This window comes from Thermobia domestica, chromosome 6 (genome assembly GCF_964235325.1).
Source record: "Thermobia domestica chromosome 6, izTheDome1.hap1.1, whole genome shotgun sequence".
Classification (NCBI taxonomy): Eukaryota; Metazoa; Arthropoda; class Insecta; order Zygentoma; family Lepismatidae; genus Thermobia; species Thermobia domestica.
In genome coordinates, this window is record NC_137459.1 from 311,202,166 (window position 1) to 311,226,729 (window position 24,564).

Consider the following 24,564-nt stretch of genomic DNA (forward strand, 5'->3'; position numbering starts at 1 on the left):
GGGAAATATGAACGTTTTGACGGCTATTGAGGCCTTGGCCGGCAATTATGAACGAAAAGTCGGCAACTATCAGAACTTCTTCTTTAAATCTGAGCATTCCGACGGCTTGTGTGAGGAATCTGACGGCAACTGTGAGTCTTTTGACAGCGACTATGAACCATTTAACTTACACTATCAGCAGTATGTTAGATATTATGAAAGAAAAGTCGGCAACTATGAGCAACGTGGAAGCGAGTGTGAGCATTTTTAAAGTACGTCTGAACATTGTGAAGGCAACTGTGAATATTTTGAAGATGAGCACGAACCATTATGTAGGCAACTATGAGCCCTTTGTCCGCAATTATGAAGGAAAAGTTGGCAATTATGAGCGTTTTGACGACACCTGTGAGGCCTTGGTCGGCAATTATGAACGAAAAGTCAGCAACAATGAGCACTTTTTGTTTAAATGTGAGCATTCTGACGGCTTGTGTGAGGAATCTGACGCCACTGTGAGCCTTTTGGCAGCAAACCACGAAGCATTTAACTTACACTATCAGCAGTAAGTTAGATATTATGGATGAAAATTCGGCAACTATGAGCACCGTGGAATCGAGTGTGAGCAATTTGAAAGTACGTCTGAACATTCTGAAGGCAACTGTGAGTATTTTGAAGATGAGAACGAACCATTATATAGGCAACCATGAGCCCTTTGTTCGCAATTATGAACGAAAAGTCGGCAATTATGAGCGTTTTGACGGCACCCTTGAGGCTTTGGTCGGCAATTATGAACGAAAAGTCGGCAACTATGATCGTTTTGACGGCTACTGTGAGGTCTTGGTCGGCAATTATGAACGAATGGTCGGCAACTATGAGGAATTCTTCTTTAATTCTGAGCATTCTGACGGCTTGTGTGAGGGATCTGACGGCAACTGTGAGCCTTTTGACAGCAACCATGAACCATTTAACTTACACTTTCAGCAGTATGTTAGATATTATGAATGAAAAGTCGGCAACTATGAGCACCGTGGAAGCCAGTGTGAGCACTTTAAAAGTACGCCTGAACATTCTGAAGGCAACTGTGAGTATTTTGAAGATGAGCACGAACCATTATTTAGGCAACTATGAGCCCTTTGTCCGATATTAGGAACGAAAGTCGGCAACTATGAGCGTTTTACGGCACCTGTGAGGCCTTGGTCGGCAATTATGAATGAAAGTCAGCAACTATGAACGTTTTGACGGCTACTGTGAGGCCTTGGTCGGCAATTATGTACAAATGGTCGGCAAGTATGAGCACTTTTTCTTTAAATCTGAGCATTCTGACGGCTTGTGTGAGGAATCTGACGGCAACTGTGAGTCTTTTGACAGCAACCATGAACCATTTAACTTACACTTTCAGCAGTATGTTTGATATTATGAATGAAAAGTCGGCAACTATGAGCATCGTGGAAGCAAATGTGAGCATTTTGAAAGTACGTGTGAACATTCTGAAGGCAACTGTGAGCATTTTGAAGATGAGCACGAACCATTATGTAGGCAACTATGAGCCCTTTGTCATCAATTATGAACGAAAAGTCGGCAACTATGAGTGTTTTGACGGCACCTGTGAGGCCTTGGTCGGCAATTACGAACGAATGGTCGGAAACTATGAGCACTTATTCTTTAAGTCTGAGCATTCTGACGGTTTGTGTGAGGAATCTGACGGCAACTGTGAGCCTTTTGACAGCAACCATGAACCATTTAACTTACACTTTCAGCAGTATGTTAGATATTATGAATGAAAAGTCGGCAACTATGAGCATCGTGGAAGCAAATGTGAGCATTTTGAAAGTACGTGTGAACATTCTAAAGGCAACTGTGAGCATTTTGAAGATGAGAACGAACCTTTATGTAGGCAACTATGAGCCCTTTTTCCGCAATTATGAACGAAAAGCAGGCAAATATGAGCGTTTTGACGGCAGCTGTGAGACCTTGGTCGGCAATTATGAACGAATGGTCGGCCACTATGAGCACTTATTCTTTAAATCTGAGCGTCCTGACGGCTTGTGTGAGGGATCTGACATCAACTGTGAACCTTTTGACAGCAACCATGAACCATTGAACTTACACTATCAGCACTAAGTTAGATATTATGAATGAAAAGTCGGCAGCTATGAGCACCGTGGAATGGAGTATGAGCATTTTGAAAGTACGTCTGAACATTCTGAAGGCAACTTTGAGTAGTTTGAAGATGAGCTAGAACCTTTATGTAGGCAACTATGAGCCCTTTGTCCGCAATTAGGAACGAAAAGTCGGCAACTATGAGCGTCTAGCGGCACCTGTGAGGCCTTGGTCGGCAATTATGTATGAAAGTCGGCAACTATGAACGTTTTGACGGCTACTGTAAGGCTTGGTCGGCAATTATGTACAAATGGTCGGCAACCATGAGCCCTTTTTCTTTAAATCTGAGCATTCCGACGGCTTGTGTGAGGAATCTGACGGCAACTGTGAGTCATTTGACAGCAACCATGAACCATTTAACTTACACTTTCAGCAGTACTTTAGATATTATGAATGAAAAGTCGGCAACTATGAGCATCGTGGAAGCAAATGTGAGCATTTTGAAAGTACGTGTGAACATTCTGAAGGCAACTGTGAGCATTTTGAAGATGAGCACGAACCATTATGTAGGCAACTATGAGCTCTTTGTCCGCAATTATGAACGAAAAGTCGGCAACTATGAGCGCTTTGACGGCACCTGTGAGGCCTTGGTCGGCAATTACGAACGAATGGTCGGCAACTATGAGCACTTATTTTTTAAGTCTGAGCATTCTGACGGTTTGTGTGAGGAATCTGACGGCAACTGTGTGCCTTTCGACAGCAACCATGAACCATTTAATTTACACTGTGCGTAGTAAGTTAGATATTATGAATGAAAATTCGGCAACTATGAGCATCGTGGAAGCGAGTGTGAGCATTTTGAAAGTACGTGTGAACATTCTGAAGGCAACTGTGAGCATTTTCAAGATGAGCACGAAACATTATGTAGGCAACTATGAGCATTTTGACGGCACCTGTAAGGCCTTGGTCGGCAATTACGAACGAAGGATCGGCAACTATGAGCAATTTTCTACAAATCTAAGCATTCTGACGGCTTGTGTGAGGAATCTGCAACCAACTGTGAGCCTTTTGACAGCAACCATGATCGATTTAACTTACAATATTAGCAGTAAGTTAGATATTATGAATGAAAAGTCGGCAACTATGAGCACCGTGGAAGCGTGTGTGAGCATTTTAAAAGTACGTCTGAACATTCTGAAGGAAACTGTGATTATTTTGAAGATGAGCAAGAACCATTATGTAGGCAACTATGAGCCTTTTGTCCGCAAATATGAACGAAAAGTCGGCAGTTATGAGCGTTTTACGGCACCTGTGAGGCCTTGGTCGGCAATTATGAATGAAAAGTCGACAAATATGAACGTTTTGACGGCTATTGTGGCCTTGACCGGCAATTATGAACGAAAAGTCGGCAACTATGAGCACTTTTTCTTTAAATCTGAGCATTCTGACGGCCTGTGTGAGGAATCTGACGGCAACTGTAAATCTTTTGACAGCAACGATGAACGTTTTAACTTACACTGTGAGTAGTAAGTTAGATATTATGAATGAAAAGTCGGCAACTATAAGCATCGTGGAAGCGAGTATGAGCATTTTGAAAGTATGTCTGAACATTCTGAAGGCAAGGCTGAGTGTTTGAGGATGAGCACGAACCATTATGAAGGCAACTATGAGCCCTTTGTCCGGAATTAGGAAAGAAAAGTCGGAAAGTAGGAGTGTTTGGCAGCACCTGTGAGGCCCTGGTCGGCAATTATGAATGAAAAGTCGTCAAGTATGAGAGTTTTGACGGCTACTGCGAGTCCTTCGTCGGCAAATATGAACGAATGGTAGGCAACTATGAGCACTTTTTCTTCTAATCTGAGCATTCTGACGGCTTGTGTGAGGAATATGACGTCAACTGTGAGTCTTTTGACAGCAACCATGAACCATTTAACTTACACTATCAACAGTATGTTAGATATTATGAATGAAAGTCGGCAACTATGAGCATCGTGGAAGCAAGTGTGAGCATTTTGAAAGTACGTGTGAACATTCTGAACGCAACTGTGAGTATTTTGAAGATGAGAACGAACCATTATGTAGGCAACTATGAGCCCTTTGTCCGCAAATTTGAACGAAATTCTGGCAACTATGAGCGTTTTAACGGCACCTGTGAGGCCTTGGTTGGAAATTAGGAACGAATGGTCGGCAACTATGAGCACTTTTTCTTTCAATCTGAGCATTCTGACGGCTTGTGTGAGGAATCTGACGGCAACGGTGAGCCATTTGACAGCAACCATGAACGATTTAACTTAAAATATCAGCAGTAAGTTAGATATTATGAATGAAAAGTCGGCAACTATGAGCACCGTCGAAGCGTGTGTGAGCGTTTTAAAAGTACGTGTGAACATTGTGAAGGCAACTGTGAGTATTTTGAAGATGAGAACGAACCATTATGTAGGCAAATATGAGCACTTTGTTCGCAATTATGAACGAAAAGTCGGCTATTATGAGCGTTTTGACGGCACCTGTTAGGTCTTGGTCGGCAATTATGAACGAAAAGTCAGCAACTATGAGCGTTTTGAGAGCAACCGTGAGGCCTTGGTCTGCAATTATGAACGAATGGTCGGCAACTATGAGCACCGTGGAAGCGAGTGTGAGAGAGTGTGAGCATTTGAAAGTACGTGTGAACATTCTGAAGGCAACTGTGAGTATTTTGAAGATGAGCACGAACCATTATGTAGGCAATTATGAGCCCTTCGTCCGCAATTATGATCGAAGAGTCTGAGAATATGAGCGTTTTGACGGCACCTGTGAGGCCTTGGTCGGCAATTGTGAACGAATGGTCGGCAACTATGAGCACTTTTTCTTTAAATCTGAGCATTCTGACGGCTTGTGAGAGGAATCTGACGGCAACTGTGAGTCTCTTAACAGCAACCATGAACCATTTAACTTACACTGTGAGTATTAAGTTAGATATTATGAATGAAAAGTCGACAACTATGAGCACCGTGGAAACGAGTGTGAGCATTTTGAAAGTACGTCTGAAAATTCTGAAGGCAACTGTGAGTATTTTGAAGATTAGCACGAACCATTATGTAGGCAACTATGAGCTCTTTGTTCGGATTTATGAAGGAAAAGTTGCTAAATATGAGCGTTTTGACGGCACCTGTGAGGCCTTGGTCGCCAATTATGAACGAATGGTTGGTAACTATGAGCACTTTTTCTTTAAATCTGAGCATTCTGACGGCTTGTGAGAGGAATCTGACGGCAACATTGAGCCTTTTGACAGCAACCATGAACCATTAAGCTTACAATATCTGTAGTAAGTTAGATATTATGAATGAAAGTCGGAAACGATGAGCACCGTGGAAGCGAGTGTGAGCATTTTGAGAGGACGTCTGAACATTCTGAATGCAAGTGTGAGTGTTATGAAGATGAACACGAACCATTATGTAGCCAACTATGAGCTATTTGTCCGCCAATATGAACGGAAAGTCGTCAATTATGAGCGTTTAGACGGCACCGGTGAGGCCTTGGTCAGCAATTATGAACGAAAAGTCGGCAACTATGAGGGTATTGACGGCTACTGTGAGGAATTGGTCGGCAATTATGAACGAATGGTCGAAAACTATGAGCACATTTTCTTTAAATCTGAGCATTCCGACGCCTTGTGTGAGGAATCTGACGGCAACTGTGTCTTTTGACAGCAACCATGAACCATTTAACTTACACTATCAGCAGTATGTTAGATATTATGAATGAAAAGTCTGGAACTATGAACATCGTGGATGCAAGTGTGAGCATTTTGAAAGTACGTATGAACATTCTGAAGGCAACTGTGAGTATTTTGAAGATGAGCACGAACCATTTTGTAGGCAACTATGAGCCCTTTGTCCGCAATTATGAACGAAAAGTAGGCAACTATGAGCGTTTTGACGGCACCTGTGAGACCTGGGTTGGCAATTATGAACCAAAAGTCGGCAAATATGAGCGTTCTGACGCCTACTGTGAGCCCTTGATCGGCAATTATGAACGAATGGTCGAAAACTATGAGCACTTTTTCTTTAAATCTGAGCATTCTGACGGCTTTTGTGAGGAATCTGACGGCAACTGTGAGTCTTTTCACAGCAACCATGAACCGTTTAACTTACATTATCAGCAGTATGTTAGATATTACGAATCTAAAGTCGGCAACTATGAGCATTGTGGAAGCGAGTGTGAGCATTTTGAAAGTACGTCTGAACATTCTGAAGGCAACTGTGAGTATTTTAAAGATGAGCAAGAACCATTACGTAGGCAACTATGAGCCCTTTGTCCGCAATTATGAACGAAAAGTCGGCAACTATGAGCGTTTTGACGGCACCTGTGAGACCTGGGTTGGCAATTATGAACCAAAAGTCGGCAAATATGAGCGTTTTGACGGAAACTGTGAGCCCTACGTCGGCAATTATGAACGAATAGTCGGCAACTATGAGCATCATAAAAGCGATTGTGAGCACTTTGAAAGCACTCTTGAACATTGTGACGCCAACAGCGAGTATTTTAAAGATAAACATTAAAAATTGTTTTTAACTGTGAGCCATATATTCGCAATTATGAACGAAAAGTCGGCAACTATGAGCGTTTTGACGGCAACTGTGAACACTACGTCGGCAATTATGAACGAATAGTCGGCAACTATGAGCATCATGAAAGCGAGTGTGAGCACTTTGAAAGCACGCGTGAACATTGTGACGCCAACAGCGAGTATTTTGAAGATAAACATTAAAAATTATGTTTTCAATTGTGAGCCCTATATTCGCAATTATGAACGAATAGTCGTGAACTATGAGCGTTTTGACGGCAACTGTAAGCCCTACGTCGGCAATTAAGAACGAAAAGTCGGCAACTATGAGCGTTTTGACGGAAACTGTGAGGATTGGGTCGGCAATTATGAACAAAAAAGTCGGCATTTACCTTACACTATCAGCAGTATGTTAGATATTATGAATGAAAAGTCAGCAACTATGAGCATCGTGGAATCGAGGGTTTGCATTTTGAAAGTACGTGTGAACATTCTGAGCACCCTGGAGGCCCCTGTCGGCAATTATGAACGAAAACTCGGACATTATGAGCGTTTTCACGGCTACTGTGAGGTCTTGGTCGGCAATTATGAACGAATGATCGGCAACTATGAGCACTTTTTCTTTAAATCTGAGCATTCTGACGGCTTGTGTGAGGAATGTGACGGCAACAGCGAGCCTTTTGATAGCAACCATGAACCATTTAACTTACACTTTCAGCAGTATGTTAGATATTATGAATGAAAAGTCGGCAACTATGAGCACCGTGGAAGCCAGTGTGAGCACTTTAAAAGTACGCCTGAACATTCTGAAGGCAACTGTGAGTATTTTGAAGATGAGCACGAACCATTATTTAGGCAACTATGAGCCCTTTGTCCGATATTAGGAACGAAAGTCGGCAACTATGAGCGTTTTACGGCACCTGTGAGGCCTTGGTCGGCAATTATGAATGAAAGTCAGCAAATATGAACGTTTTGACGGCTACTGTGAGGCCTTGGTCGGCAATTATGTACAAATGGTCGGCAAGTATGAGCACTTTTTCTTTAAATCTGAGCATTCTGACGGCTTGTGTGAGGAATCTGACGGCAACTGTGAGTTTATTTGACAGCAACCATGAACCATTTAACTTACACTTTCAGCAGTATGTTAGATATTATGAATGAAAAGTCGGCAACTATGAGCATCGTGGAAGCAAATGTGAGCATTTTGAAAGTACGTGTGAACATTCTGAAGGCAACTGTGAGCATTTTGAAGATGAGCACGAACCATTATGTAGGCAACTATGAGCCCTTTGTCATCAATTATGAACGAAAAGTCGGCAACTATGAGTGTTTTGACGGCACCTGTGAGGCCTTGGTCGGCAATTACGAACGAATGGTCGGAAACTATGAGCACTTATTCTTTAAGTCTGAGCATTCTGACGGTTTGTGTGAGGAATCTGACGGCAACTGTGAGCCTTTTGACAGCAACCATGAACCATTTAACTTACACTTTCAGCAGTATGTTAGATATTATGAATGAAAAGTCGGCAACTATGAGCATCGTGGAAGCAAATGTGAGCATTTTGAAAGTACGTGTGAACATTCTAAAGGCAACTGTGAGCATTTTGAAGATGAGAACGAACCTTTATGTAGGCAACTATGAGCCCTTTTTCCGCAATTATGAACGAAAAGCAGGCAAATATGAGCGTTTTGACGGCAGCTGTGAGACCTTGGTCGGCAATTATGAACGAATGGTCGGCCACTATGAGCACTTATTCTTTAAATCTGAGCATCCTGACGGCTTGTGTGAGGGATCTGACATCAACTGTGAACCTTTTGACAGCAACCATGAACCATTGAACTTACACTATCAGCACTAAGTTAGATATTATGAATGAAAAGTCGGCAGCTATGAGCACCGTGGAATGGAGTATGAGCATTTTGAAAGTACGTCTGAACATTCTGAAGGCAACTTTGAGTAGTTTGAAGATGAGCTAGAACCTTTATGTAGGCAACTATGAGCCCTTTGTCCGCAATTAGGAACGAAAAGTCGGCAACTATGAGCGTCTAGCGGCACCTGTGAGGCCTTGGTCGGCAATTATGTATGAAAGTCGGCAACTATGAACGTTTTGACGGCTACTGTGAGGCTTGGTCGGCAATTATGTACAAATGGTCGGCAACCATGAGCCCTTTTTCTTTAAATCTGAGCATTCCGACGGCTTGTGTGAGGAATCTGACGGCAACTGTGAGTCATTTGACAGCAACCATGAACCATTTAACTTACACTTTCAGCAGTACTTTAGATATTATGAATGAAAAGTCGGCAACTATGAGCATCGTGGAAGCAAATGTGAGCATTTTGAAAGTACGTGTGAACATTCTGAAGGCAACTGTGAGCATTTTGAAGATGAGCACGAACCATTATGTAGGCAACTATGAGCTCTTTGTCCGCAATTATGAACGAAAAGTCGGCAACTATGAGCGCTTTGACGGCACCTGTGAGGCCTTGGTCGGCAATTACGAACGAATGGTCGGCAACTATGAGCACTTATTTTTTTAAGTCTGAGCATTCTGACGGTTTGTGTGAGGAATCTGACGGCAACTGTGTGCCTTTCGACAGCAACCATGAACCATTTAATTTACACTGTGCGTAGTAAGTTAGATATTATGAATGAAAATTCGGCAACTATGAGCATCGTGGAAGCGAGTGTGAGCATTTTGAAAGTACGTGTGAACATTCTGAAGGCAACTGTGAGCATTTTCAAGATGAGCACGAAACATTATGTAGGCAACTATGAGCGTTTTGACGGCACCTGTAAGGCCTTGGTCGGCAATTACGAACGAAGGATCGGCAACTATGAGCAATTTTCTACAAATCTAAGCATTCTGACGGCTTGTGTGAGGAATCTGCAACCAAATGTGAGCCTTTTGACAGCAACCATGATCGATTTAACTTACAATATTAGCAGTAAGTTAGATATTATGAATGAAAAGTCGGCAACTATGAGCACCGTGGAAGCGTGTGTGAGCATTTTAAAAGTACGTCTGAACATTCTGAAGGAAACTGTGATTATTTTGAAGATGAGCAAGAACCATTATGTAGGCAACTATGAGCCCTTTGTCCGCAAATATGAACGAAAAGTCGGCAGTTATGAGCGTTTTACGGCACCTGTGAGGCCTTGGTCGGCAATTATGAATGAAAAGTCGACAAATATGAACGTTTTGACGGCTATTGTGGCCTTGACCGGCAATTATGAACGAAAAGTCAGCAACTATGAGCACTTTTTCTTTAAATCTGAGCATTCTGACGGCCTGTGTGAGGAATCGGACGGCAACTGTAAATCTTTTGACAGGAACCATGAACGTTTTAACTTACACTGTGAGTAGTAAGTTAGATATTATGAATGAAAAGTCGGCAACTATAAGCATCGTGGAAGCGAGTATGAGCATTTTGAAAGTACGTCTGAACATTCTGAAGGCAAGGCTGAGTGTTTGAGGATGAGCACGAACCATTATGAAGGCAACTATGAGCCCTTTCTCCGGAATTAGGAAAGAAAAGTCGGAAAGTAGGAGTGTTTGGCAGCACCTGTGAGGCCCTGGTCGGCAATTATGAATGAAAAGTCGTCAAGTATGAGAGTTTTGACGGCTACTGTGAGTCCTTGGTCGGCAATTATGAACGAATGGTAGGCAACTATGAGCACTTTTTCTTCTAATCTGAGCATTCTGACGGCTTGTGTGAGGAATATGACGTCAACTGTGAGTCTTTTGACAGCAACCATGAACCATTTAACTTACACTATCAACAGTATGTTAGATATTATGAATGAAAGTCGGCAACTATGAGCATCGTGGAAGCAAGTGTGAGCATTTTGAAAGTACGTGTGAACATTCTGAACGCAACTGTGAGTATTTTGAAGATGAGAACGAACCATTATGTAGGCAACTATGAGCCCTTTGTCCGCAAATTTGAACGAAATTCCGGCAACTATGAGCGTTTTAACGGCACCTGTGAGGCCTTGGTTGGAAATTAGGAACGAATGGTCGGCAACTATGAGCACTTTTTCTTTCAATCTGAGGATTCTGACGGCTTGTGTGAGGAATCTGACGGCAACGGTGAGCCATTTGACAGCAACCATGAACGATTTAACTTAAAATATCAGCAGTAAGTTAGATATTATGAATGAAAAGTCGGCAACTATGAGCACCGTCGAAGCGTGTGTGAGCGTTTTAAAAGTACGTGTGAACATTGTGAAGGCAACTGTGAGTATTTTGAAGATGAGAACGAACCATTATGTAGGCAACTATGAGCACTTTGTTCGCAATTATGAACGAAAAGTCGGCTATTCTGAGCGTTTTGACGGCACCTGTTAGGTCTTGGTCGGCAATTATGAACGAAAAGTCAGCAACTATGAGCGTTTTGAGAGCAACCGTGAGGCCTTGGTCTGCAATTATGAACGAATGGTCGGCAACTATGAGCACCGTGGAAGCGAGTGTGAGAGAGTGTGAGCATTTGAAAGTACGTGTGAACATTCTGAAGGCAACTGTGAGTATTTTGAAGATGAGCACGAACCATTATGTAGGCAATTATGAGCCCTTCGTCCGCAATTATGATCGAAGAGTCTGAGAATATGAGCGTTTTGACGGCACCTGTGAGGCCTTGGTCGGCAATTGTGAACGAATGGTCGGCAACTATGAGCACTTTTTCTTTAAATCTGAGCATTCTGACGGCTTGTGAGAGGAATCTGACGGCAACTGTGAGTCTCTTAACAGCAACCATGAACCATTTAACTTACACTGTGAGTATTAAGTTAGATATTATGAATGAAAAGTCGACAACTATGAGCACCGTGGAAACGAGTGTGAGCATTTTGAAAGTACGTCTGAAAATTCTGAAGGCAACTGTGAGTATTTTGAAGATTAGCACGAACCATTATGTAGGCAACTATGAGCTCTTTGTTCGGATTTATGAAGGAAAAGTTGCTAAATATGAGCGTTTTGACGGCACCTGTGAGGCCTTGGTCGCCAATTATGAACGAATGGTTGGTAACTATGAGCACTTTTTCTTTAAATCTGAGCATTCTGACGGCTTGTGAGAGGAATCTGACGGCAACATTGAGCCTTTTGACAGCAACCATGAACCATTAAGCTTACAATATCTGTAGTAAGTTAGATATTATGAATGAAAGTCGGAAACGATGAGCACCGTGGAAGCGAGTGTGAGCATTTTGAGAGGACGTCTGAACATTCTGAATGCAAGTGTGAGTGTTATGAAGATGAACACGAACCATTATGTAGCCAACTATGAGCTATTTGTCCGCCAATATGAACGGAAAGTCGTCAATTATGAGCGTTTAGACGGCACCGGTGAGGCCTTGGTCAGCAATTATGAACGAAAAGTCGGCAACTATGAGGGTATTGACGGCTACTGTGAGGAATTGGTCGGCAATTATGAACGAATGGTCGAAAACTATGAGCACATTTTCTTTAAATCTGAGCATTCCGACGCCTTGTGTGAGGAATCTGACGGCAACTGTGTCTTTTGACAGCAACCATGAACCATTTAACTTACACTATCAGCAGTATGTTAGATATTATGAATGAAAAGTCTGGAACTATGAACATCGTGGATGCAAGTGTGAGCATTTTGAAAGTACGTATGAACATTCTGAAGGCAACTGTGAGTATTTTGAAGATGAGCACGAACCATTTTGTAGGCAACTATGAGCCCTTTGTCCGCAATTATGAACGAAAAGTAGGCAACTATGAGCGTTTTGACGGCACCTGTGAGACCTGGGTTGGCAATTATGAACCAAAAGTCGGCAAATATGAGCGTTCTGACGCCTACTGTGAGCCCTTGATCGGCAATTATGAACGAATGGTCGAAAACTATGAGCACTTTTTCTTTAAATCTGAGCATTCTGACGGCTTTTGTGAGGAATCTGACGGCAACTGTGAGTCTTTTCACAGCAACCACGAACCGTTTAACTTACATTATCAGCAGTATGTTAGATATTACGAATCTAAAGTCGGCAAATATGAGCATTGTGGAAGCGAGTGTGAGCATTTTGAAAGTACGTCTGAACATTCTGAAGGCAACTGTGAGTATTTTTAAGATGAGCAAGAACCATTACGTAGGCAACTATGAGCCCTTTGTCCGCAATTATGAACGAAAAGTCGGCAACTATGAGCGTTTTGACGGCACCTGTGAGACCTGGGTTGGCAATTATGAACCAAAAGTCGGCAAATATGAGCGTTTTGACGGAAACTGTGAGCCCTACGTCGGCAATTATGAACGAATAGTCGGCAACTATGAGCATCATAAAAGCGATTGTGAGCACTTTGAAAGCACTCTTGAACATTGTGACGCCAACAGCGAGTATTTTAAAGATAAACATTAAAAATTGTTTTTAACTGTGAGCCATATATTCGCAATTATGAACGAAAAGTCGGCAACTATGAGCGTTTTGACGGCAACTGTGAACACTACGTCGGCAATTATGAACGAATAGTCGGCAACTATGAGCATCATGAAAGCGAGTGTGAGCACTTTGAAAGCACGCGTGAACATTGTGACGCCAACAGCGAGTATTTTGAAGATAAACATTAAAAATTATGTTTTCAATTGTGAGCCCTATATTCGCAATTATGAACGAATAGTCGTGAACTATGAGCGTTTTGACGGCAACTGTAAGCCCTACGTCGGCAATTAAGAACGAAAAGTCGGCAACTATGAGCGTTTTGACGGAAACTGTGAGGATTGGGTCGGCAATTATGAACAAAAAAGTCGGCATTTACCTTACACTATCAGCAGTATGTTAGATATTATGAATGAAAAGTCAGCAACTATGAGCATCGTGGAATCGAGTGTTTGCATTTTGAAAGTACGTGTGAACATTCTGAAGGCAACTGTGTGTATTTTGAAGATTAGCACGAACTATTATGTAGGCAACTATGAGCCCTTTGTTCGCAAATATGAACGAAAAGTCGGCTATTATGAGCGTTTTGACGGCACCCTTGAGGCCTCTGTCGGCAATTATGAACGAAAACTCGGACATTATGAGCGTTTTCACGGCTACTGTGAGGTCTTGGTCGGCAATTATGAACGAAGGGTCGGCAACTATGAGCACTTTTTCTTTTAGTCTGAGCATTCTGACGGTTTGTGCGAGGAATCTGACGGCAACTGTGAGCCTTTTGACAGCAACCATGAACCATTTAACTTACACTGTGCGTAGTAAGTTAGATATTATGAATGAAAAGTCGGCAACTATGAGCACGGTGGAAGCGAGTGTGAGCACTTTAAAAGTACGTCTGAACATTCTGAAGGCAACTGTGAGTATTTTGAAGATGAGCACGAACCATTATGTAGGCAACTATGAGCCCTTTGTTCGCAAATATGAACGAAAAGTCGGCTATTATGAGCGTTTTGACGGCACCCTTGAGGCCTCTGTCGGCAATTATGAACGAAAACTCGGACATTATGAGCGTTTTCACGGCTACTGTGAGGTCTTGGTCGGCAATTATGAACGAATGATCGGCAACTATGAGGACTTTTTCTTTAAATCTGAGCATTCTGACGGCTTGTGTGAGGAATGTGACGGCAACAGCGAGCCTTTTGATAGCAACCATGAACCTTTTAACTTACACTGTGAGTAGTAAGTTGGATATTATTAATGAAAGTCGGCAACTATGAGCACCGTGGAAGCAAGTGTGAGCATTTTGAAAGTATGTCTGATCATTCTGAAGGAAACTGAGTATTTTGAAGATGAGAACGAACCATTATGTAGGCAACTATGAGCCCTTTGTCCGCAATTATGAACGAAAAGTCGGCAAAAATGAGCGTTTTGACGGCACCTGTGAGGCCTTGGTCAGCAATTATGAATGAAAGTCGGCAATTATGATCGTTTTGACGTCACCTGTGCGGCCTTGGTCAGCAATTATGAACGAAGGGTCGGCAACTATGAGCACTTTTTCTTTTAGTCTGAGCATTCTGACGGTTTGTGTGAGGAATCTGACGGCAACTGTGAGCCTTTTGACAGCAACCATGAACCATTTAACTTACACAGTGCGTAGTAAGTTAGATATTATGAATGAAAAGTCGGCAACTATGAGCACGGTGGAAGCGAGTGTGAGCACTTTAAAAGTACGTCTGAACTTTCTGAAGGCAACTGTGAGTATTTTGAAGATGAGCACGAACCATTATGTAGGCAACTATGAGCCCTTTGTTCGCAAATATGAACGAAAAGTCGGCTATTATGAGCGTTTTGACGGCACCCTTGAGGCCTCTGTCGGCAATTATGAACGAAAACTCGGACATTATGAGCGTTTTCACGGCTACTGTGAGGTCTTGGTCGGCAATTATGAACGAATGATCGGCAACTATGAGGACTTTTTCTTTAAATCTGAGCATTCTGACGGCATGTGTGAGGAATGTGACGGCAACAGCGAGCCTTTTGATAGCAACCATGAACCTTTTAACTTACACTGTGAGTAGTAAGTTGGATATTATTAATGAAAGTCGGCAACTATGAGCACCGTGGAAGCAAGTGTGAGCATTTTGAAAGTATGTCCGATCATTCTGAAGGAAACTGTGAGTATTTTGAAGATGAGAACGAACCATTATGTAGGCAACTATGAGCTCTTTGTCCGCAATAATGAACGAAAAGTCGGCAAAAATGAGCGTTTTGACGGCACCTGTGAGGCCTTGGTCGGCAATTATGAACGAATGGTCGGCAACTATGAGTACTTTTCCTTTAAATCTGAGCATTCTGACGGCTTGCGTGAGGAATCTGACATCAACTGTGAGCCTTTTGACAGCAACCATGAACCATTGAACTTACACTATCAGCACTAAGTTAGATATTATGAATGAAAAGTCGGCAGCTATGAGCACCGTGGAATGGAGTGTGAGCATTTTGAAAGTACGTCTGAACATTCTGAAGGCAACTGTGAGTATTTTGAAGATGAAAACGAACCATTATGTAGGCAAATATGAGCCCTTTGTCCGCAAATATGAACGAAAAATCGGCAGTTATGAGCGTTTTACGGCACCTGTGAGGCCTTGCTCGGCAATTATGAATGAAAAGTCCGCAAATATGAACGTTTTGACGACTATTGAGGCCTTGACCGGCAATTATGAACGAATGGTCGGCAACTATGAGCACTTTTTCTTTAACTCTAAGCATTCTGACTGCTTGTGTGAGGAATCTGCAACCAACTGTGAGCCTTTTGACAGCAACCATGAAAGATTTAACTTACAATATCAGCAGTAAGTTAGATATTATGAATGAAAAGTCGGAAACTATGAGCATCGTGGAAGCGAGTGTGAGCATTTTTAAAGTACGTGTGAACATTCTGAAGGCAACTGTGAGTATTTTGAAGATGAGCACGAACCATTATGTAGGCAACTATGAGCTCTTTGTCCGCAAATATGAACTAAAATCCGGCAAGTATGAGCGTTTTTACGGCACCTGTGAGGCCTTGGTCAGCAATTATGAATGAAAGTCGGCAATTATGAGCGTTTTGACGTCACCTGTGCGGCCTTGGTCAGCAATTATGAACGAAGGGTCGGCAACTATGAGCACTTTTTCTTTTAGTCTGAGCATTCTGACGGCCTGTGTGAGGAATCTGACGGCAACTGTGAATCTTTTGACAGCAACCATGAACGTTTTAACTTACACTGTGAGTAGTAAGTTAGATATTATGAATGAAAAGTCGGCAACTATAAGCATCGTGGAAGCGAGTATGAGCATTTTGAAAGTACGTCTGAACATTCTGAAGGCAAGGCTGAGTGTTTGAGGATGAGCACGAACCATTATGAAGGCAACTATGAGCCCTTTGTCCGGAATTAGGAAAGAAAAGTCGGAAAGTAGGAGTGTTTGGCAGCACCTGTGAGGCCCTGGTCGGCAATTATGAATGAAAAGTCGTCAAGTATGAGCGTTTTGACGGCTACTGTGAGTCCTTGGTCGGCAATTATGAACGAATGGTAGGCAACTATGAGCAATTTTCTACAAATCTAAGCATTCTGACGGCTTGTGTGAGGAATCTGCAACCAACTGTGAGCCTTTTGACAGCAACCATGATCGATTTAACTTACAATATTAGCAGTAAGTTAGATATTATGAATGAAAAGTCGGAAACTATGAGCATCGTGGAAGCGAGTGTGAGCATTTCGAAAGTACGTGTGAACATTCTGAAGGCAACTGTGAGCATTTTCAAGATGAGCACGAAACATTATGTAGGCAACTATGAGCGTTTTGACGGCACCTGTAAGGCCTTGGTCGGCAATTACGAACGAAGGATCGGCAACTATGAGCAATTTTCTACAAATCTAAGCATTCTGACGGCTTGTGTGAGGAATCTGCAACCTACTGTGAGCCTTTTGACAGCAACCATGATCGATTTAACTTACAATATTAGCAGTAAGTTAGATATTATGAATGAAAAGTCGGCAACTATGAGCACCGTGGAAGCGTGTGTGAGCATTTTAAAAGTACGTCTGAACATTCTGAAGGAAACTGTGATTATTTTGAAGATGAGCAAGAACCATTATGTAGGCAACTATGAGCCCTTTGTCCGCAAACATGAACGAAAAGTCGGCAGTTATGAGCGTTTTACGGCACCTGTGAGGCCTTGGTCGGCAATTATGAATGAAAAGTCGACAAATATGAACGTTTTGACGGCTATTGTGGCCTTGACCGGCAATTATGAACGAAAAGTCGGCAACTATGAGCACTTTTTCTTTAAATCTGAGCATTCTGACGGCCTGTTTGAGGAATCTGACGGCAACTGTGAATCTTTTGACAGCAACCATGAACGTTTTAACTTACACTGTGAGTTGTAAGTTAGATATTATGAATGAAAAGTCGGCAACTATAAGCATCGTGGAAGCGAGTATGAGCATTTTGAAAGTACGTCTGAACATTCTGAAGGCAAGGCTGAGTGTTTGAGGATGAGCACGAACCATTATGAAGGCAACTATGAGCCCTTTGTCCGGAATTAGGAAAGAAAAGTCGGAAAGTAGGAGTGTTTGGCAGCACCTGTGAGGCCCTGGTCGGCAATTATGAATGAAAAGTCGTCAAGTATGAGCGTTTTGACGGCTACTGTGAGTCCTTGGTCGGCAATTATGATCGAATGGTAGGCAACTATGAGCACTTTTTCTTCTAATCTGAGCATTCTGACGGCTTGTGTGAGGAATATGACGTCAACTGTGAGTCCTTTGACAGCAACCATGAACCATTTAACTTACACTATCAACAGTATGTTAGATATTATGAATGAAAGTCGGCAACTATGAGCATCGTGGAAGCAAGTGTGAGCATTTTGAAAGTTCGTGTGAACATTCTGAACGCAACTGTGAGTATTTTGAAGATGAGAACGAACCATTATGTAGGCAACTATGAGCCCTTTGTCCGCAAATTTGAACGAAATTCCGGCAACTATGAGCGTTTTAACGGCACCTGTGAGGCCTTGGTTGGAAATTAGGAACGAATGGTCGGCAACTATGAGCACTTTTTCTTTAAATCTGAGCATTCTGACGGCTTGTGTGAGGAATCTGACGGCAACGGTGAGCCATTTGACAGCAACCATGAACGATTTAACTTAAAATATCAGCAGTAAGTTAGATATTATGAATGAAAAGTCGGCAACTATGAGCACCGTCGAAGCGTGTGTGAGCGTTTTAAAAGTACGTGTGAACATTGTGAAGGCAATTGTGAGTATTTTGAAGATGAGAACGAACCATTATGTAGGCAACTATGAGCACTTTGTTCGCAATTATGAACGAAAAGTCGGCTATTATGAGCGTTTTGACGGCACCTGTTAGGTCTTGGTCGGCAATTATGAACGAAAAGTCAGCAACTATGAGCGTTTTGAGGGCAACTGTGAGGCCTTGGTCTGCAATTATGAACGAATGGTCGGCAACTATGAGCATCGTGGAAGCGAGTGTGAGCGAGTGTGAGCATTTGAAAGTACGTGTGAACATTCTGAAGGCAACTGTGAGTATTTTGAAGATGAGCACGAACCATTATGTAGGCAATTATGAGCCCTTCGTCCGCAATTATGATCGAAGAGTCTGAGAATATGAGCGTTTTGACGGCACCTGTGAGGCCTTGGTCGGCAATTGTGAACGAATGGTCGGCAACTATGAGCACTTTTTCTTTAAATCTGAGCATTCTGACGGCTTGTGAGAGGAATCTGACGGCAACTGTGAGTCTCTTAAAAGCAACCATGAACCATTTAACTTACACTGTGAGTATTAAGTTAGATATTATGAATGAAAAGTCGACAACTATGAGCACCGTGGAAACGAGTGTGAGCATTTTGAAAGTACGTCTGAAAATTCTGAAGGCAACTGTGAGTATTTTGAAGATTAGCACGAACCATTATGTAGGCAACTATGAGCTCTTTGTTCGGATTTATGAAGGAAAAGTTGCTAAATATGAGCGTTTTGACGGCACCTGTGAGGCCTTGGTCGCCAATTATGAACGAATGGTTGGTAACTATGAGCACTTTTTCTTTAAATCTGAGCATTCTGACGGCTTGTGAGAGGAATCTGACGGCAACATTGAGCCTTTTGACAGCAACCATGAACCACTAAGCTTACAATATCTGTAGTAAGTTAGATATTATGAATGAAAGTCGGAAACGATGAGCACCGTGGAAGCGAGTGTGAGCATTTTGAAAGGACGTCTGAACATTCTGAATGCAAGTGTGAGTGTTATGAAGATGAACACGAACCATTATGTAGCCAACTATGAGCTATTTGTCCGCCAATATGAACGGAAAGTCGTCAATTATGAGCGTTTAGACGGCACCGGTGAGGCCTTGGTCAGCAATTATGAACGAAAAGTCGGCAACTATGAGGGTATTGACGGCTACTGTGAGGAATTGGTCGGCAATTATGAACGAATGGTCGAAAACTATGAGCACATTTTCTTAAAATCTGAGCATTCCGACGCCTTGTGTGAGGAATCTGACGGCAACTGTGTCTTTTGACAGCAACCATGAACCATTTAACTTACACTATCAGCAGTATGTTAGATATTATGAATGAAAAGTCTGGAACTATGAACATCGTGGATGCAAGTGTGAGCATTTTGAAAGTACGTATGAACATTCTGAAGGCAACTGTGAGTATTTTGAAGATGAGCACGAACCATTTTGTAGGCAACTATGAGCCCTTTGTCCGCAATTATAAACGAAAAGTAGGCAACTATGAGCGTTTTGACGGCACCTGTGAGACCTGGGTTGGCAATTATGAACCAAAAGTCGGCAAATATGAGCGTTCTGACGCCTACTGTGAGCCCTTGATCGGCAATTATGAACGAATGGTCGAAAACTATGAGCACTTTTTCTTTAAATCTGAGCATTCTGACGGCTTTTGTGAGGAATCTGACGGCAACTGTGAGTCTTTTCACAGCAACCATGAACCGTTTAACTTACATTATCAGCAGTATGTTAGATATTACGAATCTAAAGTCGGCAACTATGAGCATTGTGGAAGCGAGTGTGAGCATTTTGAAAGTACGTCTGAACATTCTGAAGGCAACTGTGAGTATTTTTAAGATGAGCAAGAACCATTACGTAGGCAACTATGAGCCCTTTGTCCGCAATTATGAACGAAAAGTCGGCAACTATGAGCGTTTTGACGGCACCTGTGAGACCTGGGTTGGCAATTATGAACCAAAAGTCGGCAAATATGAGCGTTTTGACGGCAACTGTGAGCCCTACGTCGGCAATTATGAACGAATAGTCGGCAACTATGAGCATCATAAAAGCGATTGTGAGCACTTTGAAAGCACTCTTGAACATTGTGACGCCAACAGCGAGTATTTTAAAGATAAACATTAAAAATTGTTTTTAACTGTGAGCCATATATTCGCAATTATGAACGAAAAGTCGGCAACTATGAGCGTTTTGACGGCAACTGTGAACACTACGTCGGCAATTATGAACGAATAGTCGGCAACTATGAGCATCATGAAAGCGAGTGTGAGCACTTTGAAAGCACGCGTGAACATTGTGACGCCAACAACGAGTATTTTGAAGATAAACATTAAAAGTTATGTTTTCTTTTGTGAGCCTATTTTCGCAATTATGAACGAAAAGTCGGTAACTATGAGCGTTTTGACGGCAACTGTGAGCATTGGGTCGGCAATTATGAACAAAAAAGTCGGCATTTAACTTACACTATCAGCAGTATGTTAGATATTATGAATGAAAAGTCGGCAACTATGAGCATCGTGGAATCGAGTGTTTGCATTTTGAAAGTACGTGTGAACATTCTGAAGGCAACTGTGTGTATTTTGAAGATTAGCACGAACTATTATGTAGGCAACTATGAGCTCTTTGTACGGATTTATGAAGGAAAAGTCGGCAACTATGAGCATTTGACGGCACCTGTGAGGCCTTGGTCGGCAATTATGAACGAATGGTTGGCAACTATGAGCACTTTTTCTTTAAATCTGAGCATTCTGACGGCTAGTGAGAGGAATCTGACGGCAACTGTGAGCCTTTTGATAGCAACCATGAACCATTTAACTTACACTTTCAGCAGTATGTTAGATATTATGAATGAAAAGTCGGCAGCTATGAGCACCGTGGAATCGAGTGTGAGCATTTTGAAAGTACGTGTGAACATTCTGAAGGAAACTGTGAGTATTTTGAAGATGAGCACGAACCATTAGGTAGGGAACTATGAGCACTTTATTCGGAATTATGAAGGAAAAGTCGGCAACTATGAGCGTTTTGACGGCACCTGTTAGGTCTTGGTCGGCAATTATGAACGAAAAGTCAGCAACTATTAGCGTTTTGACGGCAACTGTGAGGCATTGGTCTGCAATTATGAACGAATGGTCGGCAACTATGAGCAAAGTGGAAGCGAGTCTAAGAATTTGGAAAGTACGTCTGAACATTCTGAAGGCAATTGTGAGTATTTTGAAGATGAGCAAGAACCATTATGTAGGCAACTATGAGCCCTTTTTCCGCAATTATTAACGAAAAGTCGGCAACTCTGAGCATCATGAAAGCGAGTGTGAGCACTTTGAAAGCTCGCTTGAACATTGTGACGCCAAAAGCGAGTATTTTGAAGATAAACATTAAAAATTATGTTTTGAATTGTGAGCCCTATATTCGCAATTATGAACGAAAATTCGTCAAGTATGAGCGTTTTAACGGCAACTGTGAGCCCGACGTCGGCAATTATGGACGAATAGTCGGCAACTATGAGCATCATGAAAGCGAGTGTGAGCACTTTGAAAGCACGTGTGAACATTGTGACGCCAACAGCGAGTATTTTGAAGATAAACATTAAAAATTATGTTTTCAATTGTGAGCCCTATATTCGCAATTATGAACGAATAGTCGTGAACTATGAGCGTTATGACGGCAACTGTAAGCCCTACGTCGGCAATTAAGAACGAAAAGTCGGCAACTATGAGCGTTTTGACGGAAACTGTGAGCATTGGGTCGGCAATTATGAACAAAAAAGTCGGCATTTACCTTACACTATCAGCAGTATGTTAGATATTATGAATGAAAAGTCAGCAACTATGAGCATCGTGGAAGCGAGTTTGAGCATTTTGAAAGAACGTGTGAACATTCTGAAGGCAACTGTGAGTATTTTGAAGATGAGCACGAACCATTATGTAGGCAACTATGAGCCCTTTGTCCGCAATTATGAACGAAAAGTCGGCAACTATGAGCGTTTTGACGGCACCTGTGAGACCTGGGTTGGCAATTATGAACCAAAAGTCGGCAAATATGAGCGTTGTGACGCCTACTGTGAGCCCTTTGTCGGCAATTATGAACGAATGGTCGAAAACTATGAGCACTTTTTCTTTAAATCTGAGCATTCTGACGGCTTTTGTGAGGAATCTGACGGTAACTGTGAGTCTTTTCACAGCAACCATGAACCGTTGAACTTACATTATCAGCAGTATGTTAGATATTATGAATGAAAAGTTGGCAACTATGAGCATTGTTGAAGCGAGTGTGAGCTTTTTGAAAGTACGTCTGAACATTCTGAAGGCAACTGTGATTATTTTGAAGATGAGCAAGAACGATTATGTAGGCAACTATGAGCCCTTTGTCCGCAAATATGAACGAAAAGTCAGCAGTTATGAGCGTTTTACGGCACCTGTGAGGCCTTGGTCTGCAATTATGAATGAAAACTCGGCAAATATGAACGTTTTGACGGCTATTGTGGCCTTGACCGGGAATTATGAACGAAAAGTCGGCAACTATGAGCACTTTTTCTTTAAATCTGAGCATTCTGACGGCTTGTGTGAGGAATCTGACGGCAACTGTGAGTCTTTTGACAGCAACCATGAACAATTTAACTTACACTATCAGCATTATGTTAGATATTATGAATGAAAAGTCGGCAGCTATGAGCACCGTGGAATGGAGTAAGAGCATTTTGAAAGTACGTCTGAACATTCTGTAGGCAACTTTGAGTAGTTTGAAGATGAGCAAGAACCATTATGTAAGCAACTATGAGATCTTTGTCCGCAATTTGGAACGAAAATTCGGCAACTATCAGCGTTTTTACGGCACTTGTGAGGCCTTGGTCGGCAATTATGAACGAATGGTCGGCAACTATGAGCACTTTTTCTTTAACTCTAAGCATTCTGACTGCTTGTGTGAGGAATCTGCAACCAACTGTGAGCCTTTTGACAGCAACCATGAAAGATTTAACTTACAATATCAGCAGTAAGTTAGATATTATGAATGAAAAGTCGGAAACTATGAGCATCGTGGAAGCGAGTGTGAGCATTTTTAAAGTACGTCTGAACATTCTGAAGGCAACTGTGAGTATTTTGAAGATGAGCACGAACCATTATGTAGGCAACTATGAGCTCTTTGTCCGCAAATATGAACTAAAATCCGGCAACTATGAGCGTTTTTACGGCACCTGTGAGGCCTTGGTCAGCAATTATGAATGAAAGTCGGCAATTATGAGCGTTTTGACGTCACCTGTGCGGCCTTGGTCAGCAATTATGAACGAAGGGTCGGCAACTATGAGAACTTTTTCTTTTAGTCTGAGCATTCTGACGGTTTGTGTGAGGAATCTGACGGCAACTGTGAGCCTTTTGACAGCAACCATGAACCATTTAACTTACACTGTGCGTAGTAAGTTAGATATTATGAATGAAAAGTCGGCAACTATGAGCACGGTGGAAGCAAGTGTGAGTATTTTGAAAGTATGTCTGATCATTCTGAAGGAAACTGTGAGTATTTTGAAGATGAGAACGAACCATTATGTAGGCAACTATGAGCTCTTTGTCCGCAATTATGAACGAAAAGTCGGCAAAAATGAGCGTTTTGACGGCACCTGTGAGGCCTTGGTCGGCAATTATGAATGAAAGTCGGCAACTATGAACGTTTTGACGGGTACTGTGAAGCCTTGGTCGGCAATTATGTACAAATGGTCGGCAACTATGAGCACTTTTTCTTTAAATCTGAGCATTCTGACGGCTTGTGTGAGGAATCTGACGGAAACTGTGAGTCTTTTGACAGCAACCATGAACAACTTAACTTACACTTTCAGCAGTATGTTAGATATTATGAATGAAAAGTCGGCAACTATGAGCATCGTGGAAGCAAATGTGAGCATTTTGAAAGTACGTGTGAACATTCTGAAGGCAACTGTGAGCATTTTCAAGATGAGCACGAACCATTATGTAGGCAACTATGAGCGTTTTGACAGCACCTTTGAGGCCTTGGTCGGCAATTACGAACGAAGGATCGGCAACTATGAGCAATTTTCTACAAATCTAAGCATTCTGACGGCTTGTGTGAGGAATCTGCAACCAACTGTGAGCCTTTTGACAGCAACCATGAACCATTTAACTTACACTGTGCGTAGTAAGTTAGATATTATGAATGAAAAGTCGGCAACTATGAGCACCGTGGAAGCGTGTGTGAGCATTTTAAAAGTACGTCTGAACATTCTGAAGGAAACTGTG